Below are 23,769 nucleotides of genomic sequence, written 5' to 3'. Positions count from 1 at the left end.
AAATTCTATCAGTGCCATATCTAGTTGGCAAAAATATGGAAGATTTCTTCTTGGCCTTAATTTCCCCATAAGTAAAATAAGAGTGATGGATAATATATTTCAAGATTTACCCATATACATCTCCCTAGTAGAATAGTTTGTGCTATGTATTTTTTTTTCCTCTAATTTCTTAAGAATATTTATAGGGTTGTAGTCCATTGCAGGACCTATCTATGTTCCTCCAAATTAAATGTAACCATTAATACTATGCATAATAATAATAAAGTTTAGATTCATCATACTTCTTCCTTGATTTTAAAAATAAGAAATCTAAAGTTCAAAGAGATCAAGTAATTTGCTCAAGATTTATTTTTGAAAGATTGCAGCAGTATTGTCTAAAATTCAATTATGTCTGATTCTAAAGCTATAGTGTCTAAATATAATATTATATGTTTTTCTTTCTTCAGACATTTCTGGTGACTGTCATTAAGTTTGGTTCATATTATTAGGAAATGAGTTCTAAGTCAATAGGTTACATATGAACATTTCCATTTTTAGTAAACATCACCCAAGCCATTCAGTATGCTACATTCAGCAAAGGTCATACAATTGATGGAAGGGTGAAAGAAGAATGCATATTTTAGTGGTAGGCAAAAAAGAGAAAAAAGAATTCATTGTACTCATCATACATCACACCAAATGTAAGGATATGAATTATATTTGACAAGTTTTCCATGTCATAGTCAGAGGTAGTATCCATTATAATTATTTTCCCTTTAATTAGAGACTAAGACTGAGGATGAGTTTGTCAAATCTCAGAGGGTAAAATTAATAAATAACATTCTAAAAATGATTTATATTTTCATGTTATTTTAAAAAATCATTTGGTGTCAATCTATTAGACTCCACAGACTACATTTCTTACTGAGAATTCTTTTATAAGACAGTTAAAATTCAGAGATGATATTTCTTCTATTCTGTTCCTCCTCCCTTCCTAACTTTTTTCTTATTTCTTGCTTTTTTTGCCATTTTCTCTTTTATTTTCTCATTTTTACTTTAACTATTTTATTTGCCCAAGTAGGTTACACATTGTATTTGTTCATGAAAATAAGCTTTGTTGTAATATTTGAATCACTTAAAATGTTCTATGGCAAACTGGTGAACTAATTTATCATCATTGTTTATTATTCTGATTACTAATGTATTCATTGAATAAATCAAAGTTTTCCTTTCTTTACTTTCCAATGATGCATTTACCTATATCATAAATTTTGAAATCTCTTAGTGGTGTTAATTCAAGAAACTTATTTATTGATTGTGCTGATGAATACTTTCTTGGCAACATTAAATCAAGTATACCATATCTGAAATCTTGATTTTATGCAAATCCACTCCTTTAAAGACAGATTGGGACTTTTAGGAGATGGATGAGGCAGTTTTTTTTTTTTTTTTTTTTTTTTTTTTTTTTCCTTCTTCTGAGTAATCAGTGGCCATTCCTGAAAACTTTTATCATATTCCAATTTGGTCTGATAACATAAACACAAAATTCTTATTAATATACTTGAAACAGTCTGAATTAATGATCTCTAGCAAAAATGTTTGAAATATATATGTATATAAATTAATTCTGTATACAAATTTGTAATAGTATCGCTCAATTTTTTTAAACATCGTTTTGTAAAGATGCCACTGAGAGCCATTGAGAAAGATGTTACCCATGAAGTATTCTATAAAATTGACAAGGAAACAGTGGATACAATTTTGAGTCTCTTACAAGTTTGCCCAAAAACTCAGTTTATAATACAATGCATTTGGTAAACACAAATAGCAAAACTGCTTGCTGAAATATTTTCATATTTGTTATTTTGAGCCTGTTAAAAAGAAGACTTTTTGTCAGTTTCATATTGCTGATTTATGGATTACAGTTAGCATTGAACATCATTTAAAAATCAGTGACCTAAGACATAACAAAATTAATAAAAGAGAGGTGAGGTATTAGATCCGCTTCCTATTAAATTGGCTGCATATATTCTATTCATGGCTGCAATAAGGCTTTCACTGTGTGGCTAAGCAAAACAGCATGTGCTGTTGAAAAAGTTACTAATGATATATAAACAAGTTGTAAGCATATCTTAAAATTAATTTTTGGTAGAGGGAGGGTCTCCCTATGTTGTCCAGCTTGTCTCAAACTCCTGGGCTTAAGCCATCTTCTTGCCTTGTCTCCCAAAGTACTGGGATTACGTGTGTGAGCCACAATACCCAACCTTTTTTTGTTGCGTTTTTTCTTTTTTGTCTTTTTTTTTTTTTTTTAGCTCCAAATGCAAGTGTTGATAATTTCATATTAACGCATTCATGGAATGCATTTTACAATATTTTCTTCTCTTATTAAACATGTTTTTAAAGGCTATTTTTTTTTAATCTGGCTATATCTTCTGCTAAGGTTTGGTTTAAACTTTATTATCACTTAGCAGTTGTGTAAACCCCTCTCATTATGTAATGAGGAAATTTTATATGACACATACATAAAATATGTATTACAGACTGGATATATTAAGTCTTTAATGCTTATGCCTAACTTTAGTAATTGTTATCTTGGTTGTAAAACAAATGAGTAATAAAATCCAAGTTTATTGTTTTAATGTAAGAAACACATAAGGATATTCTGTAAACACTATGATTTTCCAAAGAGTATATTTTAGTAGATTTGCTGGATATGATAAATGACATGACCTTGTATAATTTGCAAGTTAACTAGGTAATCACCACCACCAACTTTATTAACCTGCCAAAATTAACTCTTTTTAATTATATTCTATGACAGTAGCATTTGAGGAATTTGGCTAAGAAAATTGGGAAGAAAACAAAGTAGAACTAATTTATGAATAATATTATGCTTAATACTGAAAACGTAGATATTTCATAAAATAAATTAAAGTGATAAACAATACGTTTTTAGTACCAATATTGTCATCCACTTAAACATGCTGTTTTGACCACAGTAATGAGACATTCTGAGGTCCTTCCTTGGAAAGCTTTCTTTGCCTAACTTTGCATCACTTTGCATTTATGATGAATATTTATTTTTCTTATTAGTTTCATTTGTTTTTTAATTAAAAATGCTTAAAATTATAATATGTAAAATTAATAAATCAAAGCATATTTTGCGCTGGGCGTGGTGGCTAACGCCTGTAATCCCAGCACTTTGGAAAGCCTAGGCGGGTAGATTCCTTGAGCCCAGGAATTGAGACCAGCCTGGCCAACATGGCAAAACCCTGTCTCTATTAAAAACACAAAAATTAGTCTGTCATGGTGACGCACGCCTGTAGTCCCAGCTACTTGGGAGGCTGAGACACAAGAATCACTTGAGCCCTGGAGGCAGAGGTTGCAATCAGCAGAGATCAGGCCACGGCACTCCAGCCTGAGTGCCAGAGTGAGACTCTGAGGGAAAAACAAAAAACAAAACAAAACAAACAAACAAACAAAAACCCAAAACGTATTTTATATATGCAGCATACATTTTCAATTAATTTAATGATTACAGCATGAAATCTAAGACAACGATGATTATGAAGCAGAATTATTCTCAGCCGCATGTATAGTTAATAGGATCAACTAGACCGTTATCCTTTTAACTTAGTATTGCTGTACATTTTGTTTTAAATAAAATTATCTTTACATGATTGCCCCCTATTCTTTTTCATTTGTTTTTGGAGACATAATGCCACCAGGTGACTCTCTTGGATTTTGTTCTTTGTCTTAGAAAATTGAAATAAAAGCAACTGTGTGGCCAACTTCACTACTGCATGATTTACTGAAGGTGATTTATTAATAAATCTACTTCTTGAGTACTCATGGTTTGCTGGGAAACAGAATTGACAATCACATGAACTTTTTGCTTTGTTTTCATTGAATTATCTTACCTCTTTTGTGGCAATAACCAATTAATCGTTGAATATTAAATGTATCAAGAAACATTACATAATTTTTTGTTAACATTTGAACTCTTTGTGACATTAATTTCGATTGTAATTATATTTTCTTTTAGAGAATGCATCTGATATATTTTTCATAAAGTAATAACCTTTGTAGGCTGAGAGTAAAACTTTAAAAGACACTAAAATACTTTAATAGGTTTATTTTTGCCTTTGTTCCATTTCAAGTCTCTTAACAGTTAGGAATATTGCAACCTTTGGGGAAATACTGTATGTATAATATGGGAGTCATAATGTATTGAAATAGTTGTGTAGCCCTGCAATGAAAATAGAGAAGATAGAAGTGTAAACATTATAATTTATCATTTTCAGAACTACAAAGGTAAAAGAAATAGAGTATGAAATTTTATTCATCAAAATCTTGGCTGAATAGTCACAGAGCTACAGCTGATGATTCAAGATGAATAATACAAATATATTAAACAAAAACACTATGAAGTTTTCACATTTGAGTGGGGAAAATAACTGTAGAACCAGAAGAATGTTTCTTGAAATGTACATTTAATGCCAAAGCTAAATTTTACTGAGAGTTTCCTTGTTATCATAACAAAAAGCTAATGTTTATTAGTAGAGATTATCTAAATGCAGGGATCAGTTAAGTACTGACCTTTTCAGAATACTTCACATTTATTCTGTGACCTTGAAGCATCCTCACCCTGTAAGTTGAATGAGTTAGAATTTTTCTATTTCTTCTAGCCCAACATTGTAGTAAGTACCTGGGCTCAAGATTTATGCAAACCTAGTTGCTTCATAAGTCTTAAGATTTATTTGACAAATGACTGTAAGTAAATTTCCTGACCTCACATATTCTGTTTCTTTCTGTAAAATTGGGAATAATAGTACTTATCTCTGTCATTGTGATCATACAGTGAATATTGTATGTGCTATTTCCTAGCCCAATTCCTGTCATGGAAAATGTGTTTAATAACTGTTTTCTACCTGCCCCTTTCCCTTCTTTATGTGTAATTATGGAATTCTACTAAATTCTAGGCACTACTCTAGTTACTAAGAATAAAAATATTAAATTTAGCATGTTTTTGGCCCTAAAAACCCCACAACTCTTTTATTTTCACTTTTGACATCTTTGCTCAAAATAAAATTACTTTGTAACTGAATCACTTGTAATTACCTTGTTTCCTCATGTCAAATTTCTCATCTGTCTTCCCACTTTCCTTATGTCAATGCTCACAATACATTAATGACATGTATGTAGTCACTAGCTCAAATTCCTCCAATATTCTCTGTTACACATGCATTATTTATCATACATCTTAAAAATCTTATCCTAGAGTATAAGCTCTCCAGATCTCTAACCCTAATCCACATCATAAAAATCAAGTCATACTCTCAACCTACTTACCACGCAACCATAATTGCAAATTCCACCTTTCATGACTTTCTCATGTTACCTCTGCTTTCTGCACCTTGAGCATCATATCCTCTCTTTTCAGAATCTGTATAAATTCTACTTGTCTTTCAATGCTGTATCAAACTCAGCTGCCTCTCAAGTCTAACACCGTCTGCCATTGAAATCTATGTGGTTTGTAGCAGTGATTTCATGCTTCAATCTACAATTTACATTAACATTTAATATTTAAGTAGATGTTGAGCTCCTTGAGAACAAGAATAGCACTTATATTCTTGCATCTGTAACAGAGTCATGCCCAGAAAAAAAAAAAAAAGTTACATTTAATACCTGCCCTGTTACAAAATAATTTAAGACATCATACCTAATTGCATGTGTCAAAATGGGAAAATAGAAATTTTTGAGATAAGAAAGACCTAAATAAATAAGAGCTAAATTATTTTTAATATATATGTATCTTTTGTCATATAAATTATTTTGAAGATAATTGAATATTATATAGACAGACATGCTTATTGATAAATAATAGATATTTTTACTCTCTGAAAAGTATTAAAGACAAATTATTCACAGAAGATTTTACATCTCTGCTGGAACTTTTAAGAGTGTGGTAACTTTCAGAAGTTCATCTGACTTATAAACTCCCCTAAAAATAGATGATTATATATTATTATATGTGCATATATGTATGTATATATGTGTGTAAATATGCATAAATATACACTTCATTTGTAATAATGTACAGTTGAGTGCTGACCCCCCACATCGTTGAAAATTTTTCTATAAATTTTGACTTGCCCCAAACATAACTACTAATAGCCTACCAATGTTAATTGACTGTTTATATTATCAGTAAAGCTTCTTTTGACTGCTTACGTTACCAGTAGCATGTATTTTGTAGGTTATATATTTATATAATATATTCTTATATAATTAAAGTAGAGAAATAAAATATTACTTAAAAATCACAAGAAAGAGAAAATATAGTTATTATTTATTAAGCAGAAGTAGATCATCGTAGAGTTCTTCATGCTCTTCATCTTCACGTTGAGTAGGCTGAGGAGGAGGGAGAAGAGGAAGGATTTGTCCCTCTGTGTCAGCAGCGGCAGAGGCAGAAGAGGTGGAGGAGGTAAAACAGAAAGCATGAGAGACAGGCACACTCAGTCTAACTTTTATTGAAAAAGTCTGCTTATAAATGGATCCATGAAATTCAAACTCCTGTTGTTGTAGCATCACCTGTGTATAAAAAGCAACTAATTAAAGTTTTTTTTTTGAAGTAATATATTCAGTTTTCTTTTTGTTCACTAATTTCATTTTATGTGTTTCCCTTATCACTATCCTCAATCTTTTGCAAAGAGCTCTGCCATAATTGACAATATGGGGAGTTGCAGTAAGTGCTTTGATTTATGTCCTTAGAGAAGAATAGTAACTCTTGGTGATGCTTTCTGGACTCTGAAGAAACATTATGCTAAACACAAGTGATGCCGTTTTGTCTCTGGACAAGCGAAGGTGGTTCACTCTATGCCATTCCCAGGTGTTTATTACTTAATGTTGTGGGCTTGGGAAGGTTATTCTTCATTTAGACTCTAAAATAAGTCAGATCTAATAATGCACATTGAGCACTGTGGGAAAAGAAAAAATAAAATAGTAACCAAAGGCCAGGTGCAGTGGCTCAAGCCTGTATTCCCAGCACTTTGGAAGGTCGAGGTGGGCTGTTCGCTTGAGGCCAGGAGGTCAAAACCACCCTAGCTAACATGGGGAAACCCAATATCTACTAAAAATACAAAAATCAGGCAGGTGTGGTGGTGGTTCTTGTAATCCTAGCTAGTCGCGTGGCTGAGGCAGGAGAATCGCTTGAACCCGGGAGGTGGAGTTTGCCAGTAAGCTGAAATGGCACCACTGCACTCCAGCCTGGGCGACAGAGTGAGATCCTGTCTCAAAAGTAAATAAGTAAATAAATAAATAATAATTAGTAACCAAAGTACGAGACAACTTCCTTAGCCTCAGTATTTTACTATTTTAGAGGGAAGTACCTCACAGGGTACCTGTATCAGTGTAATGCACTAGCTGTGGTTCTCAAAAAAGGCATTTACTACTGAAATTGCCATTAATTTCAATTTACTTCTCCTTTGAAAGAGAGAAAGGATTGTAAGCATGAGCAAATTGTGCTTGAATGAGTAAGCCCTAATCAACCGTGATGCTCCTATGCCTGGAGCCTGTGAGAAGAAGGCTCCCTCCGTCTCTCCAGGCAACTACTACAATTTAATCAGAATAGGCACATGTGACAGAATCCATTTGCCATGTATGTGCTAAACAGTTCTTACAGCTTGGTTAAAGCATTGCTTCATAAATGAATAAGCCATAATTATTTGCCAAATAATTATTTACCAAAAGCTTTCCCAAATTTTTTTAAACTCTCATTTTGTCCTAATCCGTGTATTGAGAAACATAACTCTGATTTTTATTATGAAAAGTCCAGTTGTATTTCCAATTTATTTTCTCCATGAAAATGGGATTTTATTTCTATAATTTTGTTAATTATAATTTTATTTCTATAAAATAAAATCCCATTTTTTATTGGTTTTTTTGGGTTTTTTTTGTTGTTGTTGGTTTGTTTATTTTTATACTAACACTATCCTGTAAATATTTCCCTTAGAATTTTTCTTCAGATAATTATAAGAATAATTTTAATACACTTACAAGCTCTAACTTCTATTTAACTGTGAGTGTTTTAAAAGGTTTATATTATTAAACCCTTCCATTTAAAGTATTACTATTTTTTAAACTTCAAAAATGGGTTCTTGAAACTTACTCAGATAACTGAAAAATCAGAGTAGAAATCAGTACACAATTCTACAATTTATTTTAGCACTGATAGTCAAAATTATCGTGATAGCTAAGATTCCTTGTTTCAAAAATAATAGCCCTGTGTATTCCTGTCTACTGGCGACTCATTTTACTCTTAGGCTGCATTTGCCTTTTCTTTCACAGCCTAACTGAGCAATTCTGTATTTGTGATTATGTTATTAGGTCTGCTTTCTCCAGGACCTTTCCTTCATACTGTCTTTGTGTTGGATAGCAGTAAAATGGCCTATGCATGAAAGAACCATCAGCCAAACAGGCCTTCAGTGCTTCAAAGCCACTCGTGGTTAACTGCTCCTTAAATCATTTCGGCAGAGAACCACCATACTCAATAGAACAAATATACTAATCTTAAACCTTCACACTCTCCGGTGCATAAAACACCTGCTTAGATTCAGGGGAACTTATAAGGATTTTTCAGTCTCTTTATCTAAATGTAGAACTGCACCTAACTTAGATACACAAAAGGGAACCAAGAGAAAAATATGATGATGCCTATGAACATAAAACTCATGTACTTGTTGTGGTATCATATGACATTCCCTAGCCACTCCCTGAGCCTCAACTAATTTTCTTTGTCCAGAATTCTAATTAATCTAACTGCCCAAAGCAGAGAATAGTGGGGCAATTTAACAAAATTGAAGATACAGGATGTGAATGTAGTAAAAAAGTAATTTATAGAAAGCTAGTGTTCCCCGAATCTGTATATTCTCATGCTGCCATATTTGTATAAATTTCCCCAAAAGTTTCACTAACTTTAATAATGTATAGAATCAGGGAAGTCATTCAGTTATTGATTCAAATAAAAGGGTCTATACTACTTCACTTGATTCAGAAAAAATGTACAAGATACAATGCTTGATAGAGGGTGTGTTAAGGGAGTGTCATTGTTTCGGTATGGAATTAGAAAGACTGAGAACATGCATTTCTGATTAAGGTTTCTGTTTTATAATTTACATTCATGTGCTATTTCAGTTTGTATTTTATAAATACTTAAACGTATTTAAACACACTTGTTCCTCTGTATCTTGAGAGAGTAACTGATTTAGTAAAGCATTCAACGCTTGAGATGACTTTAGTAACATTGGCTGTTGACGTTGTAGCTAATAGAGTATAAATAAAAAATGACAAATGGCCCTAAGCTTTCAATACTTTATTTGCTCTTTCTGTTGCTGGGGGAAAAAAAATTAATTATTTAAACATTTACTTAGAGCTTACTATGTGCAAATAATGATATTACTGGAGGAAGGGATAAAAGCAAAGATCATTAAATTCTACATATTAAACCTAGATAACGTTTTAAAATGTAGAGTATGTATACTTCCTAGATCCTAAAGTAAATGATAGAAGAGTAGGAAAAGAGTTATCCATAAAAAAAAATATATTTTCAACAATTAAAATTAATTAAATGTGATAAATTTACAAATTGGATGCTATTAAGTTCACATATCTAATTTGTAAACAGGGAGATAATGTCTTAATGACTATACTAGACCCTTATGTGCCAGGATTTTTCTTTATGGACTAATGAATCCAAATTTTATTTACTGTTACCATGAATCATTTTGGAGAAATTTGTTGAAATTACAAGTAATCTCCCTTATTAATGACTGAATTTTCTGAAATTGACCTCAGAATGTGCCCTGGAGTTCATCAACGATTTTAGCACTAATTCGTATTAATCTTTTTAAAAATTAATTTATATGCTTCTTTATTAACACATTGAATAACAGGATCTAGCTTGGGTCTACTAACACTGTAATTCTTTTTTTTTATTATTATACTTTAAGTTCTAGGGTACATGTGCACCACGTGCAGCTTTGTTACATATGTATACATGTGGCATGTTGGTGTGCTGCACCTATTAACTCGTCATTTATATTAGATATATCTCCTAATGCCGTTCCTCCCCCTTGTCCCCTCCCTACAATAGGACCCAGTGTGTAATATTCCCCTTCCTGTGTCCAAGTGATCTCATTGTTCATTTTCCACCTATGAGTGAGAACATGCAGTATTTGGTTTTCTGTTCTTGCAATAGTTTGCTGAGAATGATGGTTTCCAGCTGCATCCATGTCCCAAAAAGGACATGAACTCATCCTTTTTTATGGCTGCATAGTATTCCATGGTGTATATGTGCCACATTTTCTTAATCCAGTCTGTCACTGATGGACATTTGGGTTGATTCCAAGTCTTTGCTATTGTGAATAGTGCCACAATAAACATACGTGTGCATGTGTCTTTATAGCAGCATGACTTATAATCCTTTGGGTATATACCCAGTAATGGGATGGCTGGGTCATATGGTATTTCTAGTTCTAGATCCTTGAGGAATCACCACACTGTCTTCCACAATGGTTGAACTAGTTTATAGTCCCACCAACAGTGTAAAAGTGTTCCTGTTTCTCCACATCCTCTCCAGCACCTGTTGTTTCCTGATTTTTTAATGATCGCTATTCTAACTGGTGTGAGATGGTATCTCATTGTGGTTTTGATTTGTATTTTTCTGATGGCGAGTGATGATGAGCATTTTTTCATGTGTCTGTTGGCTGTGTGAAAGTTTTCTTTTGAGAAATGTCTGTTCATATCCTTTGCCCACTTTTTGATGGGGTTGTTTGTTTTTTTCTTGTAAATTTGATTGAGTTCTTTATAGGTTCTCTATATGAGCCCTTTGTCAGATGAGGAGATTGCAAAAATTTTCTCCCATTCTGTAAGTTGCCTATTGACTCTGATGGTAGTTTCTTTTGCTGTGCAGAAGCTCTTTAATTTAATTACATCCCATTTGTCAGTTTTGGCTTTTGTTGCCGTTGCTTTTGGTGTTTTAGACATGAAGTCCTTGCCAATGCCTATGTCCTGAATGGTATTGCCTAGGTTTTCTTCTAGGGTTTTTATGGTTTTAGGTCTAACATTTAAGTCTCTAATCCATCTTGAATTAATTTCCGTATAAGGAGTAAGGAAAGGATCCAGTTTCAGCTTTCTACTTATGGCTAGCCAATTTTCCCAGCACCATTTATTAAATAGGGAATCCTTTCCCCATTTCTTATTTTTGTCAGGGTTGTCAAAGATCAGACAGCTGTAGATGTGTGGTATTATTTCTGAGGGCTCTGTTCTGTTCCATTGGTCTATATCTCTGTTTTGGTACCAGTACCATGCTGTTTTGGTTACTGTAGCCTTGTAGTGTAGTTTGAAGTCAGGTAGCATGATGCCTCCAGCTTTGTTCTTTTTGCTTAGGATTGTCTTGGCAATGCGGGGTCTTTTTTGGTTCTATATGAACTGTAAAGCAGTTTTTTCCAATTCTGTGAAGAAAGTCATTGGTAGCTTAATGGGGATGGCATTGAATCTATAAATTACCTTGGGCAGTATGGCCATTTTCACAATATTGATTCTTCCTATCCAGGAGCATGGTATGTTCTTCTATTTGTTTGTGTCCTCTTTTATTTCACTGAGCAGTGGTTTGTAGTTCTCCTTGAAGAGGTCCTTTACATCCCTTGTAAGTTGGATTCCTAGATGTTTTATTGTCTTTGAAGCTATTGTGAATGAGAGTTCATTCATGATTTGGCTCTGTTTGTCTGTTACTGGTGTTTAAGAATGCTTGTGATTTTTGCGCATTGATTTTGTATCCTGAGACTTTGCTGAAGTTGCTTATCAGCTTAAGGAGATTTTGGGCTGAGACAATGGGGTTTTCTAAATATACAATCATGTCATCTGCAAACAGGGACAATTTGACTTCTTATTAATCTTAACTCTAATTAAATTATATTCACTTTTTTTCCAAGTCTCCCAAACTTCTTTTGAGTGGGACAATAATATATAATCTCTGTTGAAATTCTAGAAAAATAACTCTGATGTACTGTTTAGTCATGTGGTCAGAGAAAATGTGAGCCTATATTGCAGCCATGACCCAAATCCAGGGAGCATGTAGGACAACTTGCAAGGGGGTGAGGAAGGGAAGAGCCCATGTTCTGGACCAGGCTGGTCTGCTGATAACTGGCGGGCACCAGAATACTCTGACTTCTTTTCTAGGGAAGGCTGAGGAGGCCTAGATGTGGATTAGGGAAAAGGTGCATGTAAAGTGGTGCTGGTAAAATGTCACACCTGGTTGAGTCAACTGATGGCTATAGATGAATTTTATTTTCATCAGTGTTTTGTTATTTTTCTTTCTGTCACCAAAATCTTCATGTGTATTCCCAACATGCATATTGCTCTCCCCTCTACCTTCACCCAAATTTGATAAAATAGGCATCAGTGTTCAAGGTGGAGTGTTAGTAAGGAATGGTGCACAAGGATTGTGAAAGTCTGTAATTATTTCCTGGCCCCTTGATGTACTGTACAGTTCACTTAATTGCAGTGCATATCAAGGTCATTCTGCTGAAAATAGAAACAAAACATCAAAAATGACTATACTCTTTTGTTCATTTCCTCATTTATTAAATAAGTGTTTATTGAGTATTTACATGGTCCAAACTTGAAAATAAATAAGTATATAAAATATGATCAATCATTAAGACATGGCCTGATTGATTACAATAGACACAGAATCTCAACGGATGCATGAAATTCAAATAAAATGATTTATGTTACTTTATTATGAGCAGATTGGAAGGATAATTGTTGAATTTCTTTCCAATTTATTATTGAAAATGGGGCCAGGCGTGGTGGCTCATGCCTGTAATCCCAGCACTTTGGGAGGTTGAGGTGGGCAGATCACCTGAGGTCAGGACTTGAGACCAGCCTGGCCAATATGGTGAAACCCTGTCTCTACAAAAAATACAAAAATTAGCTGAGCATGGTGATATGCACGTGTGGTCCCTGCTACCTGGGAGGCTGAGACAGGAGAATTGCTTGAATCTTGGAGGCAGAGGTTGCAGTGAACCGAGATTGCGCCACTGTACTCCAGACTTGGTGACAGAGTGAGACTCGGTCTCAAAAAAAAAAATATATATATATATATATATATTTTCTTTATTATTTAATGTAAAATTATTAATTGTTGCTTCATTTGATAATGTTGAAGATATGTCAGATCAGATAAAAATTGAAATACGTATGACATATTTGTATTTGAGCGGAAAAACAGCAGTAAGTTGTTTTCAGTGAATTAATCTATTGTTGCTGAATGGATACTAATGTCATATAACACAATGGGCTTATTTGTCCAGTTAATTGGTATTTCTCAAATGCACTTAATATGGTTTATAGATTTTTAGTGTTAGGTTAGTAATCCAGTCCTCATTCAAATATATCTTTTGGGAATTGAAAGATCTTAGTCAAGAAATGTACAGTTTCGATATTTTCACATGGAAAATCTAAATTATGCAAATCCTCATTACTTATTTTCATGAAGGGCCTTTTGGGTGAAGACTCTTTGAATGAATGTCCTCATGGGTAATCAAATTGAGCATGAATGATTCATCACTTTCCATCCTTCATCTCTCCTTCTTACAAAGAGAGGACTGCAATTCTCTCTTATAAACCCCAAAATAGGGATAGACGAATTACCTGTTGAGCAGCTATTACACCCTTGATGTGTGCATCTGCTCATGTTTCAAACACAATGCTTCTTCCACTGATGTTGAATTCTGTCCAAAGAAATTGCACTAATTTGTGTCCTATTGCTCCCTAATCAGTTAGATTAAAAAGATTATAAAGAGCAGGTGCATGAAAGAATGCCTATGGCTTTAAGCAAGTGTCTCAGAGTCACAGTTTTCAGGAGACTGACTGCTAAAATTGTGCATTGGAGATATAAAATCAATTCTAAAAATAATTTCATTCTTATTCAATTTTCCATTGTTTAGTTTGGAACTAAATAGTAAATCTTTCATTCCACATTAACTTAGCTAACTTGTCCATGACTCTTACCACTACTACCTGTTACTTCATTATACTACATGGCTCCTCTTGTTATTCAGAGCCTGGGTCTCCCTATTTCTTCCTGGACTGATTCTAAAATTCAGGCTTTTTTCCCTCCTTTAGAGGGCTCAGTTCAGGATAGACTTTCATTGTGAAGCAATGATAAATGACATTGACTTTTCATCATTTTTTCTCTCACCCTGTTTGCACTTTACATTGTCTGTATGTTTTCAATATACAGACATAGATAGCACACCACAAAGCCATGGGAGATTTGCATGACTCTCATTTTATAAGGAAGGTACCTAAAGCACAAATCTCACTTACAAGTTAACAGAGATAAATTACTGTCCTGAAATACATTGGTATTTGCGTTGATTATGCTTGTGAGCATGACTTACATGCGTAGAGATTCACGTGAAGATGTTGGTACAGTGTTGCTTGTTTTCTCATTTAACATATTTTGTGATCTATGAATGTCAATATATAAAAATGTAATTCAATTCTTTTTTCTCTCTCTCTCTCTGTCTTTCTTTCTCTCTCTCTCTCTTTTTTTTATTTTTTATTTTTTATTTTCAAGACAGGGTCTCACTCTGTTGCCCAGGCTGGAGTGCAATGGCCTGATCTCGGCTCACTGCAACCTCCGCCTCCTGGGTTCAAGCGATTCTCCTGCCTCAGCCTCCAAAGTAGCTGGGATTACAGGCATGTACCACCACGCCAGGCCAGTTTTTTTGCATTTAGTAGAGACAGGGTTTCACCATGTTGGTCAGGCTGGTCTCAAACTCCTGACCCCAGGTGATCTACCCACCTCAGCCTCCCAAAGTGCTAGGATTACAGGCGTGCACCATTGCACCTGGCCCTCAATTCATTTTAACTGTTTTGTTCCACTCTTTAAGTAAACTACATTCTCTACTAATGAACATTCATGTTTTGTACCCAATATTTTACGATTACAGAAACATATTTGAACATCTTTTCTTCTTTATAAAGGTTGGGGTTTCCATAATGTATACATAGAAATCATAGAAAATAAGGTATCATATTTTCAGTTTAACAGCTTTTTTCTTAATTTCTCTTCAAAGCGGTGGTACTAATTCATATGGACACAAGCAGTTTTTAAGGATTCTGGTTTCACCTTGTATTTTCCCATTGCTTGCTATTTCCATTCAATTTCCATTCATTTCTTTCTTCAATATCTGTAATATCAAAGTAGCCATACCTGTACATCTCTTTCTGGAATCTCTATTATATTCCAATGGTTTACTTCTTTACCCCTATATAAGCATCTGGAATAATTCAGTTTTAACAAATATTGACATCTTATAAGGTAGCTACTGATTTTACTTTTCCCAAAAGTATTTATTCTCCAATCTTCACTAATGAACATAAATTTATTTTCATTTTGAAGCCAAAAATCAGTTTGCTGTAATTCAAAGTTAGAAAAATAATGTGGTGGCTAATAAGGATATAACTATATTCTGAGTAAACAAAATTATTTTCTGTAAATATAATCACAAACCATCCTCTTTTAATGAAAACCATTATTTTTATAAAATAATTTTATTTTTTGTGTTTTTGATGTATTCATTTTCAATAAATTATTTTTAATTTCATATTTTTTTAGTGTTACTCGATTTTCTCCAAATTCACTGTATGAGTTTTGCATTCCTGTTTTCTTGCTTTTTCTTTGCCTGAAATACTACTGTAGTGGGTAAATTCTTTCCTTCTCATGATAAGGATAATGGCTGACATTTCTATCACAAAAAACAAATTAAAAAGAAAAGCATAACTAATTAATTTGACCACAGTTTTACATGACCATGGAGTGGTCAGATTGAAACCCCAAAGATATAGTGTAAGTAATCTGATTTTATTCTTAGGTTCAATAAAGGAGAACCACCATGTAGAAATGTGATTGGAGAAAGAGGGTTCGGGTTGATGGTAATAGAGTGGGGAAATCTAGCAAGTCCTGTCTGCTCAGATTCTTCTTCGCCTCTTGTTGTAGCGTTTCTTCTTCCCTGGTACATGGCAGGATCCCTCTGGAATGAGAGTCTTAATGTATTTATGGCCAGCTTACACAGAAAGCTGGGGGAAGGTTAGAGCAATACCTTTATGCTTTATGGCTGGCTTTAGGGAAAATGATTCTGGTTTCTATGAACCACTTTGAGGAAAAGGGATTCTTGTTTCTTTGGCTTGCCTAAGGGGAGAATAAGGGGTGGCAGACTGAGGGTAGGACAAAGTTAGCAAGAATCTTGGCTTCTGAGGCTGCTGCAGAGGCCTTCATTTTGGAGTATCATTTTCTGAGCGCCAACATCCGCATCTTGGCTTATTCTTTATTCATTACAATCCTAAAGGTTATATTAAACCTACCATCAAATGCTTCTATGAAGCCAGAGAGTGATCACTCCTTTCATCCAATTCCAAGAGCATCTATTACTCATGTGGAGATGACCAACGGTGTTTGGATTGCTGCTATGGGATCCACAGCTCCCTGGAGTTTCAATGACTAAACCCCTCTCTAGCCCTCCCTGTCGTGTACGCGTGTATCCTCTGTGCAAATTTCCTTAAGGACATCTGGTTCCTAGCTCCCTTCTGTGGCTTAAAGGAACCCACCTTCTCAGAGTTAGGCCATTTTATTTTTTCATGGTCTAATCAGAAAACTCTTCCATTTTTTATTTATGATGTTTCTCAAACATTAACCAATTCCTATAAGCTTCCTAAGATTCCCCATGTTCACATACTACTTATGCTATTCATTGAATATTTTTCTTTAAATTAGCTTACTACCCCTATTTAAGTAAATGCATTTTAAAAGAATTTTTTACAGTGATGCAGGAAATTGGGAACCAGTCTCTTCTGCTGTAAGATAACAGAAAAGATAAATACAATAAAAATAAGACAACGTTATTGTAATCCAACTATAAAGATACTGTTTGGATGAAAAATTCTCTAACAGCTCTTTTGTTGAGGAGAAAGGTAGGAGAAATGGGTAATGTGTTTACTAGAATAAAAAAGACTTGCTACATGAAATGCTAAGAAAGTTTGGAAGCAAATTTAAAAGGGAATCGAGATTGTTTCATGTTATGCTTATTTGCTATCTGAAATAATTACACTTGCCACATATAATAACTACCTACCACCAGTAGTACAAATCTCACATATGAAGAAGCACAAATTATGTTCATTTGCATATTTCTTTATGGACACTAAATCTGTAACAAATGAACATTAGAGACAGTGTATTATATGTTGTGATACTTAAAATGCTTTGCATGTATAGGTATTTAGTAAATATTCATTGCAGAAACAGATTGACACGGTTAAGAAAACAGAAACATCAACAGTAACTCCCATATCAATCTACAGACCTGAATTCAAAACTCTGGTTTTTATTCATTTGTGGGACTTTGAGTATGTTAAATTTTTGGAGCTTGTTCATTACTAAATAGAGTTGGTAATATTCACTTTTATTGAGTGGTACAAATGTATGAAGGAAATGATCTGTATAAAGGGCAGGCATGGTACTTTGCTCATGGGCTGAGTAGGGTACGGCTTTGAAAGTGAGTTCAGGAATCAAGAGGCTCCTCCTGTCTCTCCTGCCCCTGCTAGTTCTTGGAAAAATTACTTAACTTCTCAAGGTCTTATTTTCCTTACTTTATAAAAAGGGATAATAATAATAAACCTCCATCTCTGGGTTCCGTGAGGATTAAATGAGTTAACACCTGTGGGCATTAGTGCCTGGTACATGGTAATCTCACGTGATTGTTTGCTACTAATATTATTATTGTTGTTAGTTCTCTTTCTTCCCTTGAATGAAGGATTAGTCAGTGTTAAGATGTGTAGTACTAAAATGGATTCCTTTTCATTTTGTTACAGAAAATTATTGGGGTGGGTATGAATAAATGACTTCATTTTGCTTTATTTTCAGATTATATAGGAATGGTTAGCCTTTTAGTTTAGAAATATAAAAAAGATAAGCTTGGCATTGACTATCTGGTAGAGAGCAGTAAAATACTGTTAAAATGCAAAATGCTGTAGATATTAGCAGAACCTGTATTAATGCAATTTCATCTTAATGCTATATCATGAAAACCATTTAATGAATAAGTTCTTTTAAATTCATCTTCAAATTCATGAAATGTTTCAAATGAATTTTATTATGTGGATTTTCACTCTTCCAAATTGTTTAAGTATTTTAAACAATATGATAATTTGTATTATTTCTTTTCCTATTCATTCCAACCTACCTTTTCTAAAGTAATGTGTACATTAAGCAAATAATATAAATGAATAAATAAGCAAGTATCAAGGACTGCATTGGCTGCTGTTATTTTAGTTATTCTCAGAACCAACAATTGGCATAATTTTAAACTATCTTGTTTTATATGCATAATATGGTCAAGGCCTTTTCAGATCATTAGGTAGAAGACAGAATTAAGTATTATAGCTTGGAATATAGATCTCTAAGCCTCTGGAGAAAATGTACTTTTACAAACAATTTTGTAAAATGCAGTCAGAAAAACAAAAAAACTTATACATTGAGAATATCTAAAATCAAGCTTTGGAAAATGTTTTGGAGCATGTGCTTTGGTCACCACATGGAGTATTAATAGGAATAATCAGATGGTTGGGTATACCACAGCCAGATCTGTGTACTCAGCTAATTGCCTGCCTCGGTGGACAGGTGTTGCTAAAAACAGTGACGACTTGGTTTGATTACAGCAACATTAATGCAAATACTTTTGTGCTTGTTGATATGGTTTGGCTCTGTGTCCCCACCCAAATCTCATCTCAAACTGTAATCTCTTTGTGCAGAGGGAGGGACCCAGTGGAAGGTGATTGGATCATGGGTGCTGTTTACCCCATGCTGTACTCACAAGATCTGCTGTTTTTGTAAGTGGCAATTTCGCCTGCTATCTCTCTTTCCTGCCACCTTGTGAACAAGGTACTTGCTTCTCCTTCACCTTCCACCATAACTGTAAGTTTCCTGAGGCCTCCTCAGCCATGTGGACCTGGGAGTCAAACCTCTTTCTTTTATAAACCTAGTCTCAAGTATTCTTTATAGCGTGTGAAAACAGACTAATACACCTGTCAAGGTAATGACCAATCTCAATGAGTGAGAAAAGTACTAAAGTCATTTTCTTTCTTTAATATCTGTAAAATTATCATATTTTACATACGTAACCATTTTAAATTATTTCTTATCACTTCTAGTCATTTCAAATATATTAACTGATTGAAAGTTGTTTTCAATTGCACAACACTGAATTAAAACAAAACTCTTTCAAAGCTTATGTAAATAAGAGGCAGATAGAGGTTGAAAGTGAGTTATATGAAATAGTCTCTTAGGTTATTAAAATCACATTGAATATTGAATTGAATATTTTGTTATATTTCCAAAATCTGGAGACATGCATTTTTCAGCACTTTATTCTCTGATTTAAATTCTTAAAAGTCAGTAATGAGAAAGCTATCAATTTCCTTCAGAAATTCTAAATATTATGTAATTTTTCTTAAAAAATATATTCACTGACATGATGAAGTGACGAAGGAAAAGCTCTATGAACCAATACTTATTTATATCTTACATAAGCTGTTATACATTTCCACATTTAATATTTACATAAGTTTTTAAGGTAGGTGAATCTACCCTTGCATAAAGAAACAACTCAGAAAGAACAAATATATTTAGTTTGACATAAATAGCAAGAAGATTATTGAAATTTAAGATTTCATTAACTCCATCCTCTGACCATTACACCTTATATTCTTGTTGAAGAAGACATACCTCAGAAATTCAGGAGAAATGACAAATTTTATTCAATCAGACCTTACTGAATACCTGCTGAATGCATAAGCACATCATGGGACAAATAGGTAGCTACAAAATCATTTGTTTATTCAATAAGTATTGAACACCTACATGTTCTGCTTGAAGGAGTTACATGTGTAAAGAATCCCAAAGCCCCCGTCTTCATATGGCTTATGTTCTAATGGACGTGACAGAAAATCAACAGATGAATATTTCATTTGATGCTAGGTAGAGATAAGTCCTTTCAAAAAGAAACAAATCAGGGAGACGAAGATAATGAGGAATGGAGGGTTGCTATGTTATTTTATATGAAGTTGTCATGGTAGGGCTGGCTGTTAAAAAAAAAAAAAAAATCCAGTGCCCCATGGGATTCTGGTCCTCCTCACTTCTTTGGCCTCACTTTGGCATTTGACCTCTCTGCTCCGGCTGCACCTGCCTCCCTACTCCACCCTGAACAAATATTTGACGCCTCCCACCTGAAATGTTCTTACCCCCAATGGCTGCAAAGCTCCCTCCTTCATGTCCTGCTGGACTTTAGTCAAAACCAGTTTTCAAAGAGGCCTGGACAGGCTACCCTATCTAAATTGCAATGCGGCATTTTTATTTTCCTCCTTCCTTGGCATTCCTTAGCTCCTCTTACCATCTCACTTATCATATGTTACATTTGTGTTTTGTTCACTGTCTGTGTCCATCAAGAGAGTGTAAACCCCATGATGGCAGGAATTTTTGTTTGCTGATGTCACTATTCTGTCCACAGCTTCTAGAAAAATACTTCCTGAGTGAAAATGCTAAGCTAATTTTTGTTTAATATATAAATAAACATGATAATATTTGTGTTTCGAAAATATATTTCTTGAAACTAAGGAACAGAAACCAGAAATGAAGCAGAAGTTGAAAAACTGTAAAATTATTTTGGGATAACATAAATCCTGAAACAGAATCCTGACAGTAAGGACCCCCACAAACAGATCTATGTGAGAAGTATGAGAAATAAAGAATGAAGGATCTATTTAACTCTAAAGAAGAATATAAGATCTAAGTATTAGTAAAATTATTTGATTTTCAGCTGCAATGAATTAAAATACTGTGCACTATCAATAGAATCATGAAACCATAATGACTAAATAGCTCAATGTTATATATCATACTTAATGTGATTCAGAAGGCTCCTAATTTAGAATACTGTTGATTCAGACATGAGGCTTACATTTAAAGTTAGAATGAAAGATGTTTTCAAATAATATTGACTTGAAAAGCTTCCTTTACCACTCCTGTTACATCACCTGGCCCAATACATGATAAGAAACAGGTACAGCTTTTCCAATTTCCAAATGAAAAAAAGTCTATAATTGCGGAATATTTTGACTCAAATACAATTTCAGTTCCTCCCACCATGCCCCTGAATATGTTTCCAATTGCTTGAATTATAGTCTTTCTGTACATATTCACCCATCCATACAGTCAACAAACATATATTGAATTATTTAATGAAGCCCATGGGTGTAATGATGGAGTAAATGGCAGTATAGTGATTCCCAAAGTGCTCCCTTTTCTGAGTTATAATGAAAATCAGTTTAACTGTAGCTGAATTCAACAATAAAACCTCTAGGAAAATGCCTGACAGGAAGCAGGCAATCAACAAAAGTGAGTTTTCATCTCTTTCGTCATTTATAGAGTGCCTAGCTCTGTGTTTGCTGGTAGAAAGACTATGAAATAATTGCAAGCAAAGGAATTTATAATCCTATTGTGAGCTAAAACAAAAAAAAATCATAAAGCAACAGAAAACGGTATAACATATAAATCCTCCAAAGTCTCAGTCAAGAACAACTAAGCATCTTCTTTAGTTTCTTTTTTTTTTTTTTTTCCTGATACTGTATTTATTTATTTATTTTTTCAAAATGATCAGTTCTTCTTTTTTATTTTTTAAATTTAAGTTCTGGGATACACATGCTGAACATGCAGGTTTGTTACATTAAGTATACATGTGCCGTGGTGGTTTGCTGCATGTATCAACCCGTCATCTAGGTTTGAAGCCCTACATGCGTTAGGTTTTGTCCTAATGTTCTCCCTCCCCTTGTCCCCCACCCCACAACAGGCCTCAGTGTGTGATATTCCCCTCCCTGGGTCCATGTGCTCTCATTGTTGAACTCCCACTTATGAGTGAGAACTTGTGGTGTTTGATTTTCTGTTCCTGTGTTAGTTTGCCGAGGATGATGGTTTCCAGTTTCATTCATGTGCCTGCAAAGTTCTTTAGTTTCTTAATACCAACACTGAAAGCAGGTTGATCATAGCATGTAAAATAAAAGAAGGTGGCATTGGTTGTTTTCTCTTTTCCTTTTTCATCGTTGGTGGAAAGGCGGGTTATACTCATAATAAAGGTGTACCTCACCAAGGCTGGTATAAATAATGATGGGTAAAGCTTTCACCTTTGTTGGGTTCATGGTCTCTTGTATGATCTCTACTGATATCCACCAGTAAAGCAGAGAATTAGCGCCTGGCCTCAGAAGGGAATTAACCCAGCAGGGATGGAGAGATCTACCCACACTGGCCCCATCTTATGATGGCCATTTGACCACTTTTTACTTCCTCTTTTGTGCCATTGAATGCTATACTACTTCCCATTTCCTCTCTGCCTCTACCTTGTTATATCAATATTCAGGCTTATTTTTTTCCCCTTTTAAAATCTAAATAACTCAAGAGAATTAAAATCAAATTACTAGTCCAACTGCTTTCTCTTTATCTAGATAGTCAGCATATAATAAAACTAGTATTAAAAACTTATTTTGGTGAGACTTTGTTGGTCTTTGCAAGATCTTCTCTGTTTTATTCGTTTAAAGCAGTCCATTTAAAATTAAAACCTATTCATTGCGAATCTGTCCTTTCATCATCTCCACAAGTGAGATAACCCAAAGCAGAACAAATTTCCCATAAATTTATTACCCATTTGAAAATTTTACATCAAAACAAATTTGACTACACTATAAATAATTTACATTAATCTGGTAAAATGTAAAGAAGTTTGTCAGAGTGGAAAAAAATGACTTTCAATAAAGTATTTTGAAATTTGTTTGTAAGATTTTTACATAACCAGTGGCATCTTTCACTTTATTATCAGGGCTATGGAAGTCATCCTCTATTATCTTTTTTCTCATTACATTGTTCTGCTTGGTGTTAGAATACAAGACAATACCCCTTCCTCTTTCTGGATATGTTTTCTTACCATTGTTTTTCAAATATGTTTTCTTGTTAATCCTTATTGTTTTAAGTAGTATGGGCTTTCTGCTTGCCCAGTTAAGCTCTCCTGCTGTGTTTCTGGCAAATTTGTTTTTCCTTAAAGATTTGTCCTTCTTCCCCTGCTGTGAACATGCAGCAGGGTTCACCGACGGGTGTCCTATGCTTGCCAGCTTAGTGTAAATGGTGCCCTTGGACTGTCTTTGTTGTTTTATCTCTCTGTGTTGACAACCTCTGAAGAGGCAAAAGACTTCTTGGGCTCCTTCAAAATTTCATTAATGGCTAAGTATTTCATTCTTATCAGCAGAGAAGATCTGAGAATGCAATGACTTCAAAGTTAAAAGCCCAAAATTAAATGTATGCCTAAATAAATGTTTTGTTTTTTAAGTGATTGAATTTTCATCCAGTGAAATTACTGGATAACTATTTCCCACATAAAACTGCCTAATTTTAGGACGTATGAGGTATGTAAAGAAAACTAAGAATGACTGAAAAAAATTCTTTTTTAAATGTCCACGTTTTAAATAAAAGTTGTTTTCGTCTGGGAATGTTTCCCTTTTAGTGCCTATTCAGGTTTCTCTTTTCTGTCAAACTTGGCTAGAATCATCTATTTCCTATCTCAAGAGGCAGCACATTTGACTCACATATCTTTCATCATTCTTGAAATTCAGTTGCTAGAT

The 23,769-nt window shown here is 34.0% G+C and overlaps 1 protein-coding gene across 3 annotated transcripts in view; it reads left to right on the top strand.

The window, feature by feature from the left end:
• The window catches only part of SGCZ (sarcoglycan zeta), a 1,210,518-nt gene that overhangs the window by 668,669 nt on the left and 518,080 nt on the right, over window positions 1-23,769 (top strand). The window contains exon 1 of one of the 3 annotated variants that reach the window (XM_009212552.4): window positions 15,627-18,939. The exons of the other annotated variants lie outside the window; for them this stretch is intronic. The gene's annotated coding sequence lies outside the window, so the exon portion shown is untranslated. Of the gene's footprint in view, window positions 1-15,626; window positions 18,940-23,769 lie in introns of those variants that run through there. 3 annotated transcript variants of the gene reach the window in all.

Source organism: Papio anubis, chromosome 8, assembly GCF_008728515.1.
Source record: "Papio anubis isolate 15944 chromosome 8, Panubis1.0, whole genome shotgun sequence".
Classification (NCBI taxonomy): domain Eukaryota; kingdom Metazoa; phylum Chordata; class Mammalia; order Primates; family Cercopithecidae; genus Papio; species Papio anubis.
The sequence above is the reverse complement of the archived record's forward strand: the minus strand, read 5'-3'. Positions and strand labels throughout refer to the sequence as shown.